This window comes from Taeniopygia guttata, chromosome 20 (assembly GCF_048771995.1).
Source record: "Taeniopygia guttata chromosome 20, bTaeGut7.mat, whole genome shotgun sequence".
In the NCBI taxonomy this organism is placed as follows: domain Eukaryota; kingdom Metazoa; phylum Chordata; class Aves; order Passeriformes; family Estrildidae; genus Taeniopygia; species Taeniopygia guttata.
Genome location: NC_133045.1, coordinates 11,597,290 through 11,618,520, shown reverse-complemented (window position 1 = coordinate 11,618,520; position 21,231 = coordinate 11,597,290).

The window sequence follows — 21,231 nt, the reverse complement described above, 5'->3', positions numbered from 1 at the left end:
ACTTTACACTCATTCTGGTCTTTGAGTTTCAGGGACTTCAAAGCAAAGCCTTGGGTGTTTCCTTTTTCTATTAGGCACAAAATAGATTTTACTGAGGTCAGGAGTTTTCTTATCACATTACATTTTCAAAGTTAATTTTCAGTATGTAGCAATTATGAGCAAAGTGGAGCTTTTAAAACTTTCTGATCATAAAAGCCAATTTTTCAGCTGTATACAGCTATTTACTTAAGTGAACTGAACTAAGTTTCAGGATCTGAAGTGCATTTTCAGTTTGATAATTAGATTAAAATGGCAATGGAATGAACTAAAAATTAGTATCTTTCACAGCTGCAGAACTTATTGAGCAGCAATGCTTCTATGTGTGTGTGTATACATATATGTATATCACCGTGACTTTATTATGCACAAAGATGGTGCCTGGTTTTCAATAAAACCATTTTCTGGGCCATAATAAGCAGAATAATTGTGAAGGAGATCATTATAGGTAATTAAAGCATTAGGGATTTAGGTTTGTTAGATGGAGGCACTCAGATGTAAAACAAAAGGACATAACTCAATTTGGGGATTTACGCCTGTGAGTTAAAGGGGTAAAGTTTAAATTATTTTCACTTGAAAAGGAGGGGGGGTTGTCTGAGGGTTATTGCAATGGGATATATTTTTAATGGGGACAAAGCCTGTCCAGGGATTCACATGAATGGCTATCAAGGGCTTTGATCAGTACTGTACCCACACATCAAAAGATATAACTAATTCCAAACCAGTTTTGCTCATTGTTTGATAAGCAATAGTTAGTTCAAATAAAGTTTGCATGCTTCAACCACCTGCCTACAACTGTGCAAAAGTCACTTGAAATCTGTTTCTGGATTTTTATTGGTTTAATTTTATGAAGAAAAGCAAACTTTGAAGCACTGTACATAGAAAAGAATTAAATAAGCTTTTAAACAGAATAAGTGGTAAAAGAAACAAAACTAGGTGGGTCATATTTAGAGCTTTGCAAACTTGACAAAGTCTTTAAGGTGAAGGAATAATAGAGTTAGTCAAAGTTCTCTCTTTCATGGTCTTATAATGTCAAGAGAACAGCATTTCAAAGCATGACATTACACAGGCTCATTCTTTTCAAGAACACAAAAACTTTGATTTCAGAAACAAATGAAAGGAAAAAAGTGAGTCTGAAACAAAGCACTCCCCACATGTATATTTTTAGTGCCACGTGTTCAGACTGAAGGGCCACATGCCCTCACTTTACTTAATGCAGGAAAAAAGGCATTTCCAATCCACCTTTGAAATTTTGCTTCTTAGACAGTAAACTTGAAACTAGCCAATAGGCAGAGGCCAGAAACACATTTTGAAACATTAAATAACTTTAAAAAAAGCTTTTGTATTTCAATTTTACTTTTACCCCTGAATATTTTTCTTTGAACATTTAAGAATGGACTGTCTTTTTTTTCTCCTGCAGCTTCGTTCTAAATCCTAAAGGGGCAGTTTCAATGCAGTCAAAAATACAAAGTTCAAAATGTTCAGAGAAAATAATGGTTGAATTTAAATGTCTTGCACACATCATAGATGTGGTTGAATTACACCCTTTTGCCTTTAACCTCTGCTAATATTTGTTCTAACAAAGGCAATAGTCATAAGTGTTTTATTACTGTGAATCCAGAATATATTCCTTTTGCCTCAATGCCATTGCCAGGAGAATTTTCACATAAACGCATTTTGTGCCTCAATAACTTCTGCTGTTTGTGGGACAAGCATCAATAAATACAACAGGAAGAATGATGATTCCACCCCAGTTTCAGATGTTCACAGAACTTCACGTCACATGGAGGATTAACCCCGAAGCCTCACATGATCCAGCAGTGCTGCAGGCTGACAAAGCAGGCAGGTCCCCTTGCCCTCTCTAGGAACAAACTGTGTCAAAAGCACTGCTTGATTTGTCTGTCTGCTCAGTCAGGCTCGTTGTACACACCAGCTCAACTTTCTAAGTCTTGCATTGCACCAAGTGGAGATTTTAAAAACTATTTTCCAAAGTACTGGTGCCTCAGGTTTTAGCATTTATATATTTCTCATTCTGTGCTGCTTTAGTGTGCAGTTCTGAGCTTCACATTAGGGATGGTGAGTTCTATTCACAGAGCAGGGAGACAAAATAATTCCTTCTCCAGCTGGGCACCAAGGACAAATGATCCAAATCTCAGCCCAGGAGCACAAACACCGTGGGCTGGAGAGAGAAAAACAAGCAGGATGGGACTGCCTGGGCTGGAGCTGGAATGGGACAATGAACTCCAAGGTGCCAATGGAGCAGAACTGATCCCAGGGAGAGTCCCCGGGAGCGCTCGTGCATTTTGGGGCCATTCTGGTTCATTTGGGTTCATTTTGTGCCATTCTGGTTCATTTGGGTGCAGCCCTGGCTGGGCCCTGGTGCTGCCCAAGGCGGATCCATGGAGGAGATCCTTTGGATAAATCCCTACTTTATTCTTTAGCTCTGTCCAGCTCTGCTCTAGGCCAGCCTGCACAAGGCATCAGTTTCACCAGCCTCTAACTTTCAGCTATTTTTCAAGTGTTGCTGATGTTTGAGCTGCAAAGTTGAAGATGCAGATTTTCTGCCCTTCAAATTTCTCAAATGCTGGTTTCTGGAACTGCAAAGCCTGCTTTGGCAAGATAGAGATCTCACAGACAGAACTTCAGATTTTTTTTTTTTTTTTTCTGTGAATGGGATAAGAGTAGAGACAGATATTGCAGCTTTCAAAATAAAACTGTCCAAATCTGACTCTAATTGAATGGTGACAAATTTAAAGCGAAAAAAGCCAAGTGGTTTTACTTGAACTCAAACCTCTGGCTTTAAGAGGACTACTTCACATGTATTCAGCTTTTACATCCTCCCACAGTGACAAAGTGCTTGTATTTCTACTCCTACAACACAAAAGCACAAAATGTTGAGAATGCACAAAAATATTTGGACCCTCCAGCCATAAGGGACCAAGCAAGGGACATCAGATTCTATAGTCATTTTTACTGTTGATCACTTAGCCAGGAACTAGCAATGAAGAGTGGATTGTGCCTCTGGTAATCATTTATTTCAAACCCCACCCAGTTTAACTTCATAATCTTACAGTATTTCATCAGAATGCTCCTCAATATTTATTATTTTACCATTTAAAATAGTTTGTCTTTTTGATGATGCCTATAAGAAAGAAAATGTAAGGACATTTTTAAGATACAGGGACTTGTGAGAGCAGCAGGAGCTGTGTGACATTATTCACTTCAGAAAATGAACCAGTGTGCACTCTTTGATGTATTACCTTGACAAGGTCATTCTGAGCACCAAGGGACAGGTAGATGCTTTCTTAGGTACTTGCTGGAATTTTGAGACTAAAGAGGACATTCTATAGCTCCCTACTTCCTTTTATTTCTGAAATCACTGAGTCTCATCAACAATGCAATAAGGCAACTGCCACCCAGCATGAAAAAAGTCAGATTTAGGGTTCTAAAGGACACTTATTCTGGCAAGAATCCTAATTTAGTCTTCATGGTCAAAGATGTTACAACACTCTTCACAACAAACTACCAATACCCCGTGATCTAAAGATCATTAGTGGTGTGGAATATGAGTAATTTGTCACCCTTAGTAATTAAATTTAATCTATTTCAACTTTAGTCTAATTTAAACTATTTGAACACTTGAACCCCCGCCCTTAGTCTGGCTTAAATAACATGTTGGAAATTCAATTTTTGGTGAATGAGTTAAGTTTGGTCAATGTTCACTTGCTCCAAAGAGAGATGGAAATCTGTGGTGCGTGAGCTGTGCTAAACAATAATTTATGGGTACATGATATCTGTGTTAGCCAAAACATTAATGATTCTGTGATGAAAGACATTAATTACTTGTAGAAGCAATATAGAAGGTGCTTATTTGGCAGCAATCATTCTCTTTTTTTCTTTTCTACTTTTTCTATTCTACTTTTCTTTTTCTTTTCATTTTTCTTATCTACTTTTTCACAGGAGCAGTGTGGGCAAGCTATACCCTCCTCCATTGAGCCTAATTTTATTCATATAGGTGTCTAATTCTAAAATAAGAAAATGAATATATAAATTCAGCTTTGAATAATTTTAAAGTACTGAAAATACCATAGGTTTGAATCAAAATTTTCTGTATAAAACATACCTGAAAAAAACCCACTTAAAACACAAAATCTGTATTTAATGGGCTTCTGAGAGAATTTAGTTGGCAGATGTCTGTATCCCAGAAATAAGGAGAGGTAATAAATAAATCAAGGAATCAGGTATAGGTCTTAACATCATCGCTTGTTTTTTTTTTTTTTACAGGTATCATTATCTTATTATTTTGCAGGTATTATAGTCTTATGGATCTGCCTTTTAGCTACTATTCTGTGAAAAGAAAATGTTTTTCATTGAGGCCCAGCTCAGAAATCAGCTTTGTCTAGTGCAGAAATGTTACCAAGAATTCCCTTTAATCAGGCACAGCATGAAAATACCACCTTAGCCCTCCCAGTACGAGTGTGAACTCTCCCCCCTAGAGCATCCAAGAACTCCTTGGGCTGTCTCACACTTGGCTGGCTGGAGCAGCTCTGCTCCCGTGCAATTCTAGTGAAGCTGTTTGGCTTTTCACAGAGCAGTAACTCTGATTTTGTTGCCATTGACTTAGAAATGGCATGAGGTCACTGAAGGGATAGTCAGAGGATATGGATGGCTCAGGTCATGTTTGAACACGGGCAGAAAAACAGAAGTCAGTGCTTAAGTTCATCCTGGTCCCTATTGATCTGCTCCTTCACATGTGCATTTCAGGCTCTGTGGGATAAGATACCAGAGGAATACTCATGAGCTTCAAAAATACAGCACAGCAAAGCACCAAAGCTCCAGAATGAGTGAAGTAGCAGACTGGATAGAGCTGAACAACTTCAGCATAACCAAAAAAAAAGATGTTGAAGCTAAATCCAGTCTTTCTGTCTGCAGTTAACTGAACAACTGTGACTGTGCTTTGCACTCAGCTAAAATAGGGTCTTAAAGCACCCCCTCAGCATGAATTACTTTCAGGTAATTCAGAAAACTTACAGCACTTGGGAGTTAATATCTAACTTTCCCACATTTATCACATATTCATAAGTTCTGTTAATATACATAAGTTCTGGTGTGCTTTGATCTTTTCTTTTACAAGAGAGAGGCTGATATTACTGCACAATTTCTAAAAGAAAAGTTAAAGGAAATTTAAGGCACCACTAAAACATGGATTTTTTTTTTTCATATTAAAAGAACTCAACAGGGATAAAACATCTCTTTGGGTCAAAATAGAACTGATCAATTGCTCAACAGTTGGAATTCATGCAGTCTTATTTAATGATGTGCTCTAATGGCAGCCTTTTATGCTTCATTTCCCAATGGCAATATACAATGACACAGAGGAAAAGCCATGTAATGTACTGTAACAATATCATGGATTGTTGCTAAGATTTAGGGGAAATAAAGTAGTGCTAAACTGCTACCACTCCTAAGGAAGCAGACTGATGGATGGACGGGCTGTGCAAACTAACCCTGAGTGGAAACGAGATCCATTCTTCTGTGGCTGCACAGAGACACACACTTCCATTTGAAAGCCAATTAATTTCAGACCCCATGGACTTATTTTTCCAAGAAGTTTTACAGACCTGGCTATTCCCACCTGTTCATCTTCAACATGTTCACTACTGTACACAACAATGAAATTCTGTTTCCACATTTGGGTCTTCATCTAAAACTGCTCATTGACATGAACATTTCAATGTGAGCATAATATCAAAGGCCACTTTATTACAAAAATACAAGATTATGATACTTGTGGAGCATTTCCTGATGAAAGCTGAAATTAGTAACATTGCATTCAACTTCTGTTACTGTTTTACTCGAGACATGTAAGCTCTTCAAATAAGAGGGATATATGGAAAGATTTGGGCACTTCAAATCTTTGTATAAAACCAAAATCCATGTTCCTGATTTTAAGATTTCAGGTTAAAAAACTTAAGAAAAGCAAATATTTTTGGTATAATCCTTTGAGATGGTGAAATGTAGGCTCACTTAGCACACAGCTCCACTAAAACCCTTGCTCACACTGCAGAGGGTTCATGCTCAAGAGGATTTGTAGGCTCATTTGGGGAGAGCTGCCAAGCAATCTGAAACTGTATTGCAATGACCAATGACAATATCACATGGATGATCCCAATTCCTTTTTCCTAAACCTGATGCTGTTGTTAAAATGCATTCTCCCTTTGAAATGGCAGTGGTACATCATCCAGTCCTCCTTGTAGAACATTTTGATCCCTTTATAGAAACCAAATATTTACTGCTGTGTGCTCAGAGGCCACACTTATTCTGACTGGGAAAAAATGAGCTGTCTGCCATTAAGCCAGGCCCTCTACAGAATGGTCTTGCAGTCCTTTTAGGGACTCTCTAGGGGCCCTTTAGACCCTCTCCTGTTTGCCCCTGGCAGCTAAATAAAGTACATGAATTTTCATGTCCTAAATAAAGTAAAAATTCAGCTTCTTATCTACCTCTTTGAAGTAATGAAAGGTGAGCACCTTTCTGAACCCTTGTGTAATACATGCTTTTATTATGTGTACAGACTTTAAAGCACATCAATCTGTAGAAGTAAACGAACACCTCACACAAACAAAAAGCTTTCCCTATAAAATTGCAAAGTTAATCATCCCTTTGATAAATCAATCATATCACATAAAGAAGTCTCGCATTTTTTTCTAGAAAAGGGCTTTTTACTTTTTTAATTTGAGTCCTAATTGGCCATTAAGAGAAAGATACATTCTGCTTTGTCAAACTTGGATTTATGTAACATGCTCCCATTTTAAGTGTCTCTAAATGTATCTTCACTCAAAGTCACAGTACATTTAACTAACAGTTTCATTTCAGCCCAAGATCCAAAGGAACTAACATATTTATTAAAGCATTTTGATCCTTCAGAGACAGATTAATAAGAAGTTTGTGACAGTTCAGCATGATAAAATGAGCCAATAAACAGCAGCGCGTGCTGACGTTAGATATACTGATCCACAAATAATAGAATACATATTTGGTTTGTCATAAAGAAAAATCACTTGAAAAAGCCATTGCCATGATTAAATATTTTCTGCTATCTAAAAATTTCTATATTCTATACAAGTTTTCCTTACAAATTCCCTCAACAAATAAACCCAGCAAGTCTTTTTTTCTACATAAGGAAATCACAGCTTTTTATGACATCAATATGGAATAATGACTCAAAGTGCAGCATGAAAAGGGTTTAAATATTGTATGGATTTTTGGGATAAAAATAGAGCACTAGATGCCAGAAGTGTCCAGTGTTCATTCACTATAAAACAGATGTTCAGGCTTGCCTGACTAGCTGTCATTTACCTACCTATGAATTATTATTTGTATTATGCATTTGTTTTATGGTAACATCTCAGAAATTCAAAATTTTTAATGTGGTTGTCAGTAACAATAGGGACTCAAGGTTTAGATGTGGGATATTCTTTCTTGTCCAACAACTTTCTTTATTAGAGCTCATCCTTTGTCACCGTTCCTTTTCATCCACTGCTTCACATCAAGTAAGGGTGAAGCTTGGGAAATACACACACTGTGCTTCAATCACATTTCTGCCACTAAACATTGAATAATGGAGTCAATTGTTTTCTCATTTTCACTGTTTGTACATCACTGCTACCAAATGACTTTCCTGATGTCCATTGTGATTTATGATGTGAGAGAATACTAAAACTAATTCATACTAATAAATGCAAACAGCCCCATTAACATCAATACATATCCTAATTTACACCACCAAAGAATCCATATTGGTATACTTAGAGCAATTTCAGAGTATTGCCTAATGAAGATAAAAGGTCATTGTACAAACTAGCAGTGATGGAAAGTTTACAGCAGTCATCCCAAGGTTCCAAATGCTGTGCATAAAACTTAATGTAGTGTACTGCATTAACCACTAATGCTTAAAATAATGGCTCCTGAGATTCTGGTTATAATGATCCTGATCTAAATGTGAAAATAACTTCATACAATTTTTCCTCCAGTCATTACTTCCTAATCTACTTTATGTCACTTCATCCAACCTGTCAGACTGATGGGGGCTTAGATACGGGAGGAGCTGGAATGGACCCTGCAAGTTACTTCTTACTTCTCACAATATAATTCATGCCGGCTTCATCTGGCATGGATGTGACAATATCAATTAATTCTGTTGCACTGAAATACTCACCACATAACAAAACAATGCACAGCACACAGAAAGAAACAACAGCAGATTAAATTGTAAGAGAAGAAATAAAACAATCAACCCCTCAAAATAATTTCACTTTCGTTTACTAACTAATGTTTTTGACTTCAGTCCAAAACAAGTGTTAAATTCATAGTCTAGAATTTCAACTTAACTGTTGGGGTTCCTTGTTTGCTTTCTTTTTTGTTGTTGGTTTTGGTCCCTATCCAAGTATTCAGAAGAACATAAACAGCCTAGAAGGTGCTGGGCTATGCTGGCACACAAATCAAATTACCTTTCTTAAACAACTACAGGTGTATCACCAGGATCAGCCTTTCCTGAGGGGAAATATTTGCATGTATTTCTTTGCTTTCTTCCAATGGTATAGAAGTAAGATATTTTAAAACTGTGTGATAGTATCTTATACTTTAGAGAAAACTTAGAACATTGCTGAATTGTTACCCTAACACACTGCATTAGGAAAACACAACATAAACATTAAGATTTTGATATTTTATTGTACTAAACACATTTCTTTACTTCAAAAATTATCTTATCTGTAATTTCTCTTCAGTGCACAATGTTTATTAATTCCAATATACCAGTTAACCAGAGCCTGGTTCTCCATATGCACATTTAGGAAAGAGACAGAAAAAAGGGTCTGATCCAAAGTCAACTGCAGCTAATGCAAAAAGTCCTGCTAGTCCCATTGGCAATTTCTCAGCTGCACTGTCCTGGCAATTAAAAGCAGATGGGTGCTGGAAGCCAGCCCTGATGACCAACATCTAACCCAGGGTCACATAATGGGTCTGGCTCAGACCTGAGAATGGAACTCAAATTTGCTGAATTTCTACCCAGAGGTTTAATCACAAAACCACTACTCTTAATTTAAAATCAAAAGGTGTTGAAAGAAATATTAGTAAGGTGCAAATTTTTCACTTCAGGGGAATATATCATTATTCAGTTAACCATTTTTTTTTTTTTTTTAAATCTCAGACCAAATAAGTAACCAAAGTTCTTTGCTATGGTGTTAATTAAGAATTTGTATTCATACCTTCGAGCAATACACTAACCTCTAAATGATGTTCCAACTGAAGCCTGAACAGGAGCAAAACTAAAGTATAATTAAGGGTTGCAGATCTGCCTATATTGTAGCTTTTTAGCTGTAACCTTTCCACCCTGTTCTGTAATTACTGAACCAGCTCATAAGTTCTCCAGACACAGACATTTATGAAGAGTTCAAAGCTTCCTTGCAAACTCTGGAGGAACAACTCCAAGAAAGTAGAGAAATTCTGAACCAGTGGAGAAGAACTACTTCATACAGCACTACCTGGGTTTCTTTTGCCAGGTAAAAATCGAGATTTTTTTTTCCCCCCATCCCTCTTACTTATCAGGCCACAGCTTTCAAGTCAATAAAACACATGGTTTTAACCTTTCATATTTCTCACACAGCCCAGTTCTCTCAGATTTATTTTCACTCCTGTCCCAGTCAGCAGAATAAACAGGGATTGCATCTCTTTTGAATATACCCACAGACAAGAGCAGCATCCCTCACAGCTCAACTCCTTCAGCAGAAAACTCCAACGAGGACCCACAAAGTCAGAATAACCTGAAATTTTCTTTCTTGTGGAGTGTTTGCTGGTCTGAGGAATGTCTAACGACCCCAAGTGCAAAATGAGAATTCCAGGGTGGTTTTGGTGGGGCACACTGTAGGGAATGGCACTGCCAGGTTGCAGAATGAGTGTGAGCAAGTGGGTCATGTCACTAGGGCAAAACCTGCTCTAGTTTGTCACACTTTGTGAAAAAGTGGTACAAGGAGGTGATTTTTCTGGCCATTTCATATTGCCCCTTTGCTATTCTGACAGTGCTCCTTGGAAGTGTTTGGCCTGTTATACACTGTGCCAGGTTGTGACGTTTATGTGAAATACCTGTTTGTGATCGGAACATGGCATTTGCCTGTAAGTACTTCATAAATCCTAGCAATTAAAAAAAATCTCCAACAAGCAATTCTGAAAAACACATTAAAAACATAGTCTCTGTTTTTCTTTTTTGTTCAGAATAAAGCTTTTCTTTGCCTTTCACGTAGAGCTTTTAGAGTACACTTGAGTTATACTTGCATACAGTTCTCCAGAACCTGAGAGCTAGCATATAAGGATTTTTAAATTGAAGTTGGGATCCTCTAATAATCTTAAGAGCCTGAGAACTGGGACTGTAGGAGAAATAAACATCACAAATCTAAATATCATGATAATGCTGAACAGGGATAAACCAGAGATTTATAGGTGAATGGAATAAAGGAGGAAAGCACAAGATGAAAATAAAGATGTAGCTTTCTAGTAGATTTAAATTTTATGTTTAACATATTGATTAGGAAAAAAGTAGAAAACTGTTGATGAGAATGTAAAGTCAGAACTGAGGGAAGTGTTTTATTTGGGAGGTTTGTGCTTATCTGCTGCAAGTGAAACAGCTTGTTATCAGTGTGGGTGAAAAGTGGGGCATGGTTATAATCAAAAGATAGCTCTGGCTGTGCCAGACTGTTTGGCTGCTTATTTGCTACTGTAGTTTGACCACTTCAACTGCTTTTGTCACCGTGTTGAACATCCTCTTGTATTTCTGAGAAAACAAGTTCCTTAAATAGCCCTTCCTTTGGTCTCTGATTGCAAAGCACAATAGAAATCAGATCAGATTCTGATTGTGTTGTGTTTACCATGTGCCTTCAGAGTTAACAAAGGAATGAAAATTCCACCCTGATCTGGTAACAACACATATGCTGTTTCTTTCTTTGGGTTTGTTTTCTGGGGGTTTTGTAAACAGAGATTTAGTGAATGGGTGGGTTTCTGCAAGCTGTTCTTTCAAACCTGCCAGTGTACCACTTAGATCTGTGGTAACACTGGAAAAGCAGGAGCACCCATTTCCCAAGCACAGCACAAACTGCTGGCTCCTGAACTGTGTGTGGCCTCTAAACCAGGATTTTATCATCAATCAGACCTGGAGAAATAAGCTCTGGATAAGTGATATTTTCAGATATTAATGCAGCCATCATTGCATGAACTTGGGTTTTACAAACCTGGTTCTTGATAATTGTTCTTTTTTGGGAAACCACCAGTTGTCTTAGCTGAACATAATTGTTTTTATATGCCTGAAAGTACTGCTCACATAGCACTTAGAACAATTGTATTCATCTTTAGATAGAAAATCCCCAGTTTTATTCATCCGTGGATTAAAAGTAATGGTGAAAAATGTAAGGAGTTTTGTGAAAAATTAAGCTTCCATATTCTTATAATGGCTTTTCTTTTTTAAAAGTTGTCAAAACCTAGATGTTTCATTCTGTGCACTTTTAGATCAGCTATGGGAAAGTACCTTGAATCTTGATAGGGTGTCCTGAGGCAAAGACTCCTGTCAAAATTGAGGGCAGTAGATGAGAGCTCCCTGAGCGGCCTGGAGACAGACCTTCCAAAACTCTGTTTGCAGGTTTGTTACTGGTTTGCTGTAGTTGCCCAGACAAATCATCTGCTTCTCACTTCACCTGACTATGAAATTAAGGGTATCAGGATAGGCCCTGTGTCCCAAACCCCAGCTGCCCCAGCCTCAAACTTGTGCTGCCCTCACAGTCCCCAGGGAGCCCTACAAACTGACATCAGGAACCCGGGCTGGAGAGTTTTCTTTCCCAGGGAAAAGGGCCAGAGTTTATGCTCAGGGCCCTGTGGCGGCAACTGCCGCCCTGAGGCGGCAACTGCCTGCAAAAAATCCGAACATTGAGGGATGTGTCCCAGACCCGAGCTGCCCCCACCTCAAACTTGTGCTGCCCTCACAGTCCCCAGGGAGCACTACAAACTGACATCAGGAACCCGGGCTGGAGAGTTTTCTTTCCCAGGTAAAGGGCCACTGTTTGTGCTCAGGGCCCTGTGGTCCTGAGGGAGCAACTGACTGCAAAAAATCCGAACAGGGGAGGATGTGTCCCAGACCCGAGCTGCCCCCACCTCAAACTTGTGCTGCCCTCACAGTCCCCAGGGAGCCCTACAAACTGACAACACGAACCTGGGCTGGAGAGTTTTCTTTTCCAGGGAAAGGGGCCAGAGTTTATGCTCAGGGCCCTGTGGTCCTGAGGGGGCAACTCCTGCAAAAAATCCAGACATCGAAGGATGTGTCCCAGAGCTGAGCTGCCCCAACCTCAAACTTGTGCTGCCCTCACAGTCCCCAGGGAGCACTACAAACTGACATCAGGAACCCGGGCTGGAGTTTTCTTTCCCAGGTAAAGGGCCACTGTTGGTGCTCAGGGCCCTGTGGTCCTGAGGGAGCAACTGACTGCAAAAATTCCGAACAGGGGAGGATGTGTCCCAGACCTGAGCTGCCCCCACCTCAAACTTGTGCTGCCCTCACAGTCCCCAGGGAGCCCTACAAACTGACATCAGGAACCTGGGCTGGAGAGTTTTCTTTCACAAGGTAGATATCCCTCATTCACGACCAGGGCCCTGCACCCCCCTTGGGTGTCAGGCTCTGAGTGGTCTTTTGCCTCCTCAATGTCCAAACGGCACAGGGTTTCTCCTAGACCGTATCTGCCACCCCCAAGTACTCTGGATTTTTTTTTTGGCACCGAATGTCTCTTGAAAACTGACAGTACGAAGCTTGGGGCTCGATTTTTTCTGTGCTCTGTATCTCCTTGAGAGAGCTGCCGGCATGTGCCCCTAACCACAACCACTTCTCTTGGCTCAGAAATCACAACCTTCAGACCAGCAGCATGAGACCTGACCCACTGCCCCTCCATGGCACCTTCCCAAAGCATTCCACTGCATTCCAGTAACATTCTGCATTTTCAGCAGGCATCCTGTCTGCCCCTCATCCTGACCCTAAAAATGCACCAAAAAATTCTAAAATAGCCTTAGGAAGGTGTGACAATGCCCTGACAGTCCCAAGGGAACCCTACAGGATGACACCATGAGCCTGAGCTGGTGAGTTTTCTTTCCCAGGGAAAAGTGGCTTTGTTTGTTTTCAGGGCCCTCTGGCCCTGAGGGGGTGGCTGCCTTCCAAAACTCCAAACGGCAAAGGATGTGTCCCAGACCCAAGCTGCCCCAACCTTAAACTACTTTACATGTGTGAATTTTACTTATTTCATACTTTGAAAGTACTCAAAAAGCCCTTAGTATTTTTATTGAAAGTATTTTGGAAGCTGAATTACTTTATTTGTGCTAATTATATAACTTCATAGGAGTGATGTGATGTATGAGACAAGCACTGAGGCATAAAATGATTTAACTTTTGCTTTCCACAGGTTTTGCTATTAATTTGATTATTTTCTATAACTGAACAATGTAGTTCACTCTACATTAAAATAAGACTAAATTTGCTTGGTAGGGGAATAAAAAGGAGATGGTACGTCAGACAGTGGCCCTGGGATTATGCTAATTTCACTGATTTATTTTATATCATTTTTCTGGTAAAGTGTTTTGAAGAAGAAAATTTTTAATCTTTTGTCCAAGGAACTTAATTTTCCATTGTTTTTACACCTTTAGAGTGATTTCTAAGCAAGGAGGACTACACCACATAAAATGCTTCACAGTTAGGAGCCAGCAAAAATAGTGATAATATGGTTGTGTAGACTTGCATCTGATAAATACAAATAACCCCCCTTTCAAATTAACATGAGCCAAAAGTCAACTTAGTGATCTGATGAGGTACTGACAAATTCACATCCTAACCTAAATGACATTTGTCACACTGAAGTAGAAACAATTATTAATAATTTTCATTTCATTAGGAGCACTACAATGAAATGTCAACAACTTCAAAAGTGTAGCAGAAGTGTACAAATTAATTTTGATTTTCTGAAGTGTAATTATTTTTGTAAGTACCACACTGTGTAATCACTTTTGGCGCTATTACTTGTGCAATCAATAACACTTAAATGTACTTAGCTGTTTTCAAACATGCTTTCCTAAGGTCACCCTTTCATGGTGTGGATGTTCCGATGGAAGAATGTAACAAGTTGTTTTCTAACTGGTCAAAGATGTAGTGAAATTTTTAAAACTATATAATTATTGATGTATATTTTTATTTTTATGTTGATTGCCATAAAGGGCTGCTCGATGTCTGTGCAGTTTTGATGTGAAAAAGCCTGTCCTGACTTTGTGGCGAGTCCATTTTTGTGCTCTGGGTGGCAGCATCAGCTCTTGCTCCTGCGCCCTCACCACCCGGGGCTCATCCTACTTGGCAAATGCAACCTGACTGCAGAGTTAATTATATTCCCCTGAGCCAGGCAGTCAGGCCAGATTTGGCCTCACATTAGCCAGATGAATGGTTTGTAATCATCTAGAGGAGTTCATCGTTCCCACAAGCTCAGTCAGTCCCCAAGTGCCAGCATTTGTAATAATTCACAACCCCGTAATGCTGGAGTACAAAAAGAGCACAAGAACATACATCTCGAAGGAAAAGTTACTTTCACTAAAGTGATTTGAGCTGACATTCTGATAGGTTTCATTCAAGGTTGGACAGGAGCATTTTGCTCATGTATGTGTCCATTATTTGATCTGTTTTCTGCAGCTCAGGATCCTCTGGGAACCTTTTCCATCCCCTTTACAGCAGGGTAGGAGCAGAGATGGTTGGCTGCCAGTTCAGTGCTCAGGTTGGTTTCTGGGATTAAGAGCAGTCCCTTAAAGGATCCAGTTTATAAAGTAGTTTGAATGGTTCCTGGAGTCTCTTCCTGTAACTCAGCTTTCAACCCTAACTTAGCTTCATTTGTAGAATTGTATCAATGGCTTACCCATCCTGGAAGATAAAAGCAAAGCTGATGTAACCAAAGCAAGGAATGGAGACTGTAATTAAACTATTAAAATTGCATTAAAAATTAAAACCCAGTAAAAATAGATTGAAGTTTCCTGTCAGATTAGTAAAATATCCATTAGTATTAAGAAGTAAAAACAGGAAAAGGGACTTTATGGTATGAGGAAAAGAAAGTCAGAAAATATACAAAAAAAAAGAAGTATCACAGACAGCAGTAATGTCTCTTGACATCTACTACTATTTTTAAATGTCATTAAAAATAGTAGTTTAGCCATTTATAGCAATATAACAGCTTAAGAACACAGCAGATAAGGCATTCCAGGCGCTAACTTATTTAGTGGTGAATATCAATATCATTCTGAATCCAGAATGATATTAACATTAAAAAAATACATGTTATTTTAACATTTATGGCTTTCTTTCAGTAGTTATCTGCATTTTTAATCTATATGGAAGAATAACTCCAGTAAATTGTGGGCAAGTTTGTTCTGCTATTTAGAAGTGCATGTACTATACAAGGAAATGCAGTTAGAGAGGGAGGAACTGTGTGACTGTACCTACTCAGTAATTGCACCTGAAAATTTGTGTTAGAATAATTCACTTCATCTAAACATGTGTATCTCTGTCTTGGATTTCAGTATTCTGGAATTTAGTTTGATTTTTGGGACAACTAAAACATTAAATTCTTTGCCAATACTCCAGAGCCCACAGTTCCTAGGCAGTTCTGCTGGAACTGTGTTACTGGGCTGACTGCCAGGAAGACAGGTAGGGTTTGTTCTGCTTGAAACTCAGCTACTCTGCAAAAAATGTTTGAATTTTGGTGACACAGCAAATGCTGTTGCAAAGTATTTTGCTGGAAGTTTCAAACTAAGTGCAAAGTCCTTACATGAGTTTGTTTGCACCTGAATTTGACATCATTGCTGCAGATATTAATGGATAAGTATGTTTTAAGCTCTCAGAGTCAGTATGTTTTTTATTATTATTTAAGCTGTCAATATCTTTGTGTTATTCTACTATTACTGAAGTAATCCACATTATATATCAGTGACTTTAGTGTAAAAGTAAAAAAAATGGGAAAAATCCCTACCAGGCTTCCTCAGCTGTGCTCCATAGCCTTTGTTCCTCACCCATCTCATTGGATCACAGAAGAACTTCTCCACAGCTGCTCTTCTGGTTTCTTGGGAAGAAAAGCACCATCACAGGTTCAACTGTTCAGAAACATTCATACACCTAGAAAGTCTTTGGTTTATCTTGCTGAAGAAGTAAATACAGAATTAGCTTCAAGTAGGCATTTTTTACTAGATAAAATCAAAATCAAACCCCAAATCTAAACATCTCTCTGATTTGAAATTTCCTTATGTGAATGTATGTAGCAGATAACAATTTTGTGTTATTTCCATGTGCCAGAAATACTGTTATAAGGAATTGCAGCTTAATTTTCATAGCTAATCAGATTTGGGTATCCCACCTGGGATAGTGGGTGATTAGCTAGCTGGGATTTGGGAGTTACTCTATAATTTGGATTGGATTTTTACTTTTGTCTAGATTTAGATTCGTATTACTTGAGCTGAAGCACTTAAGATTAGTGATGAATTCTATGATAAATGTTTATTCTTTAAGGAAAAAGCAAGGTAATTTGCCTGTCTTACATGGATTGCATCTCTTTGCTGTCTTCACTTGCCAGCAGGTGACTGCTGACTGAGGAATGTTTCATGCACAGAAATTTGGTTCAGGATAACAGATCTTAGTGAGCAAACCCAGGCATAGTTCAGCCTACAGCCCACCCTCAAAAAGATGTCTGAGCCATAGTCAGTAGATGAAACAGAAATATTATTTGTGTGATCTGATGGGATGCATTCTAAATCCTACAAAATGGTTATGGGATGTTTTTGCCATTGAGTATTGGGTTTAAATGGCAGCATCACTAAGTCAAAACTGGAAAAGAAGAAAAAAAAAAAAAGAAGTAGACCTTGCCAGCTGCAATTACATCTTCTAGTCACTGAAATGTAATATAATTCAATGTCTGTATTAGCATTCAGCATTGTTAATTCATGGGCAAGTAATTTAGTTGAATTCTCAATGAGAAATTGAATTTGAGGTGACTCAGCAGGAAAATCAGTGTGTTCTGTAATTGAATGGAAAATAGTTGAGTTATCGCTGGCAGTGAGCTTGATGTAACAAGCCTTTGTATTACATGTGCCATGAATAGACTGAATGGTTTGACAAGGATTACATTTATTTCAGATAATGAAGCACAATGAAATAGAGTAATTAGGTACCAAAGAAAACTACATGACCCAAATCCAATGCGAAAGATCCCAATTTAAGGAAAAGTTAGGAAGTAACTATATAAGGAATGTTTATGGTAGAGCGTTTCTATTTTGACACAGTTGATTCTGCCTTGTTACAGGAGATAGGCAGTGTTTCTAGGTCCTTTTCCATTTCTTTTTCTAATTTATGTGGTAGTTTTATTGCAACATTCACATCAACACCCAGCATGAATTTGAGCAGAGGAAGCAGCGTGGTAAATGTCCCCTGAAAGATAACTCACCTGAAAAAAAGCTGGTAAAGATGCTGCTCTGCCATGGGGAGCTGCATCACAGCACCTCTCCTCTTACCTTCTGTGGGATGTGATGCAATAATTTACAATTTACATTTCTGGCTCAAGCTTTCTTGCTGAGGAAAAGGTGAAGTTCAGCTTTGTTTCATGCAAGTTCAGGACAAGTGAATCATCGTTCCAAAGGAACAGGCTCTTAGGGCACTTTTTCAGCTTTTTTAGTCAGTCTCAAAGCTTAAACATGGAGACGTTAGAAAAATATTTAATTCAAGGCTTGATCATATCAGTTTACCTTGGAAAAGTTTTCTTTACCCAAAATGCAATTTTTGTAATCTAGCTTGTCAGGTGACTCACTAAACATAATGATTCAGCTTGTGCTGTGTTCACATAGATTGTTTTCCTCCAATATCCACATTTTTAGTCCGTTATCTATATTAGTGTTTGGAATGCCTGTCTCTACTCTGTGAAATGTGCAATTATGGAAAATATACAGAACTCCAAATATCAGAGCAAGCAGATCATGTGTGACAGCTCACCACATCTCTGCAAAGGTGTGCTAAGGAACAGATGTGTATCAATAGCATTACAAGAACTCTTTTGAATGTACAGGTGTCTGTGTTTTTAGTTTGTCAAATGCTTTAAAAAGGCTGCTAAAACCTGATTTAAACATAAAAGCAAATGCATTCTTTTGAACAGGGATTAGAAAGCAAATAATTAATCATACATACCTGAGGATTTATGTAAGCAGCTGCTTAAATAAGAATCATAAACCTACAAATGCAGTCTCTCCACCTACTTAGCAATCTCTTGAATTTAAAAAAAAAAAAAAAAAAAAGTGTGGATTTGTTTGGTAGATAGCACTTGACATCAAAAGGAAAATGCTAACATATTCTCCTGGTACTATATAGAAATGAAAATATTCCTAACAAACATCCTGTGCTGTTTTTAACTAGGTGGTAAATACTTTACAAATCCTGGAGCTTGTAAGCTGTAGTGCTGATTAGGTAAATTAGGAGTGGGGTAACCAGAGGCTGTGTAGGCCTTCTACACAATAGAAGTTTTTTTTCCATCCAGTAAAAAGATGGAAATTTGCATGAGGGTCACGAAGAAAAGATTGGCTGGTCTGAACAGGCTTCTAAGTATTACAGGAAGTGTATAAAACTGACTGGTTTTGACTTTAAGTCAGGTGAAACCAAGTTGATTTCACAGTTATGTTTTCGAATCCGCACATCAAACCAAAATCAAAAGGTCTGGATGTGAGGGAAGTGAAAGAGAAAAACAATTTTTTGCATGAACAGCTACAGGATGAGATCACCAGGAGTCACAGAGCTTCAGTGTTTGGTGCCAGTCTCTACCACACACCATAAGAAAGGTCTGTGCTCTGTTCTGCTGAGTGACTTGCTAGAAGTTCATCACTTGCAGTGAATTCCATGGGATAACAGAGTTTTTATGAATAGGATATGTAATTCTGGCAACATTCCTGGGATTTGGGGGACAAATATTTTGCATATCAGTTTATTGAATTTGTTCTGAAGTCTCAGAGCTGTAATATTATGTTTAAGTTTATGGCAATAAAGCTACCTGCGGTAATATATATTATGCACAAGGGCCCAAAATGCAAAGAAAAAGTGACTCATGTTTATTCAAAATTCAGCTCTCATTGGATTTTTGTCCCTGTTACTTCTCTTGACATACTTTCTGAAGCTTTTACTGTCCTTGCACTCCACGTCTCTGCCAGTTATACACTCAAGTTGTAGAATTAAGCTCTGTTGTAAAGACAGAGGAGAAAACAGAAGCAGTAGAGAGATGGGGTGCCTTGGCACTACTCTGAGAGTTCCTGCATGTGCACGGTCTCTGGTGCTCTCTCTCAATTCTGCTGGGGATTGGAAATTGCCCTTTTCCTTTTCTGAGCAACATTTTAATCTTGTTGCTGCCTTGTCACCGTGTTCATGTATTGCAGCCTCGCTTTTATTGCACTGAGCTTGTTTTCATGGGTTCCTTTTTCAACATATCTACTGATGAAATTGAACACTTGGGGGTTTGAATTTGACAGCTGGAAGATGAGAGAGGGTGTCTCTGATCCTGCTTCTACAGAATTCCCACAGTGCCCCCTACACTGAAAGGCTTTAAATGTATCTCTCCTTTGAACATCTGATGCTGCTAACAGTAATGCTTCTGTAGTGTCTACAACTCACTTTATCTTGTTCCAAGAGCTGACAGTGTCCCTAGAATACTTTTTTAAAAGGAGAACTTATTGGATAAATTCTTCCACTGGTGTATTTTTTTCTTTTTTCCCCAAACTGCATCTAATGAATATATTCCTTGAACAGCATATTTGAACAGCTGTTACCTTATAAACTTTTAACCCTGTCCCTTGATGTAGTGGTCTCTTTCAGGCACGCAGGACTGTGGAGGACAGACACTCTGCACTAACTAAAGATAAAACCACTACAGTAGAGTATGACAGGTCTCTTTTTAAGGTACAGCCGTGAATCTCTGCTTAAAAATATCAATGGGGTTCAAGTACCACAGGGTCCTGTCCTGTGGATCCACATGGATTTTTAGTTGACTTGTAATCTCCTTGGTTTCCCCCAAAGCCGTGAATTTTCATGCCTCCTCCTCAGATGCTGAGCAAGTCAAAGGTTCATCCTCCCATCAAAGCTGAAAGATTTAGTGGGAAGAGATTTGCATTGAAACATTTACAGCAATTTCTTGTGGCTCACTGCAGTCTACCGAGCCCCTCTTTAAACTTCACAGTTGTAAACCCATTTTTAAGCTTGTCGTTTGGAAACAACTCTACATGAGAAGGTGAAAGGAGCATTTTCCACAGCGGTCTGGAGTGCAGCAGCCAGTGAGAGGAGCAGAATGGGAGAACTGCTGTGAAAGGCTTCAATAAGTGGCTGTTCTGCAGCAACCATTGAGTCTTGCATCTCAAAAGCTGTACCTGAGCAGCAGCTCCCACTATTGCTCTGAACTTCATTGAACAGCACTTTGCCTCAGCATTTAAACCTTTACAACCCTGGAACACTTTTCTAGGACCCTGATCTAGGGTGTTTTCCCTACCTGGAGAACACCTTTGGAATTGTAGTTTAGCTAGGAAGAATAAAAAAATGGGGCATGTGTGGCCTCTGTCAGTATTGGGGAGTATTCATAAACCAACTGCAACCTGAAAGGATGGAACCAAATATGTAAGAACCAAATACAGCACTGAAACACAAATTATGGTATTTTTTTATAGAAGAGAACAGGTGGTGCTTTTAATCCAACCAAAATTAACCCATGTTCAATAATTTATGCACTCAAATTGACTCTAACAAATGCTGCTTAATTATGCATTCTTGGAAACGTGCTTTACGTTTAGTTTCAAATTGGAATTTACATCCAACTATGGTTATCTTCCCACAGCAGTTTCAGTAAGTATGTAATGAAGTAAGGAATTCAGGATATAAAGAATACTCAAAGTAATTTTTTCTCTGAATCCAGCTGCAGTTGTCTACATAGTGTAATTGTCACATTTTCCAACAATTAAAATTTTAAAAAACCTCTATCTTTAAAAAAAAGCTGTTCAAAGAATGTTCTCAAAAAAGAAAATAAAAATAGAGCAGCTCATTAGATCTGTAGCTTGACTCAGGAAAACATAAATACAGGA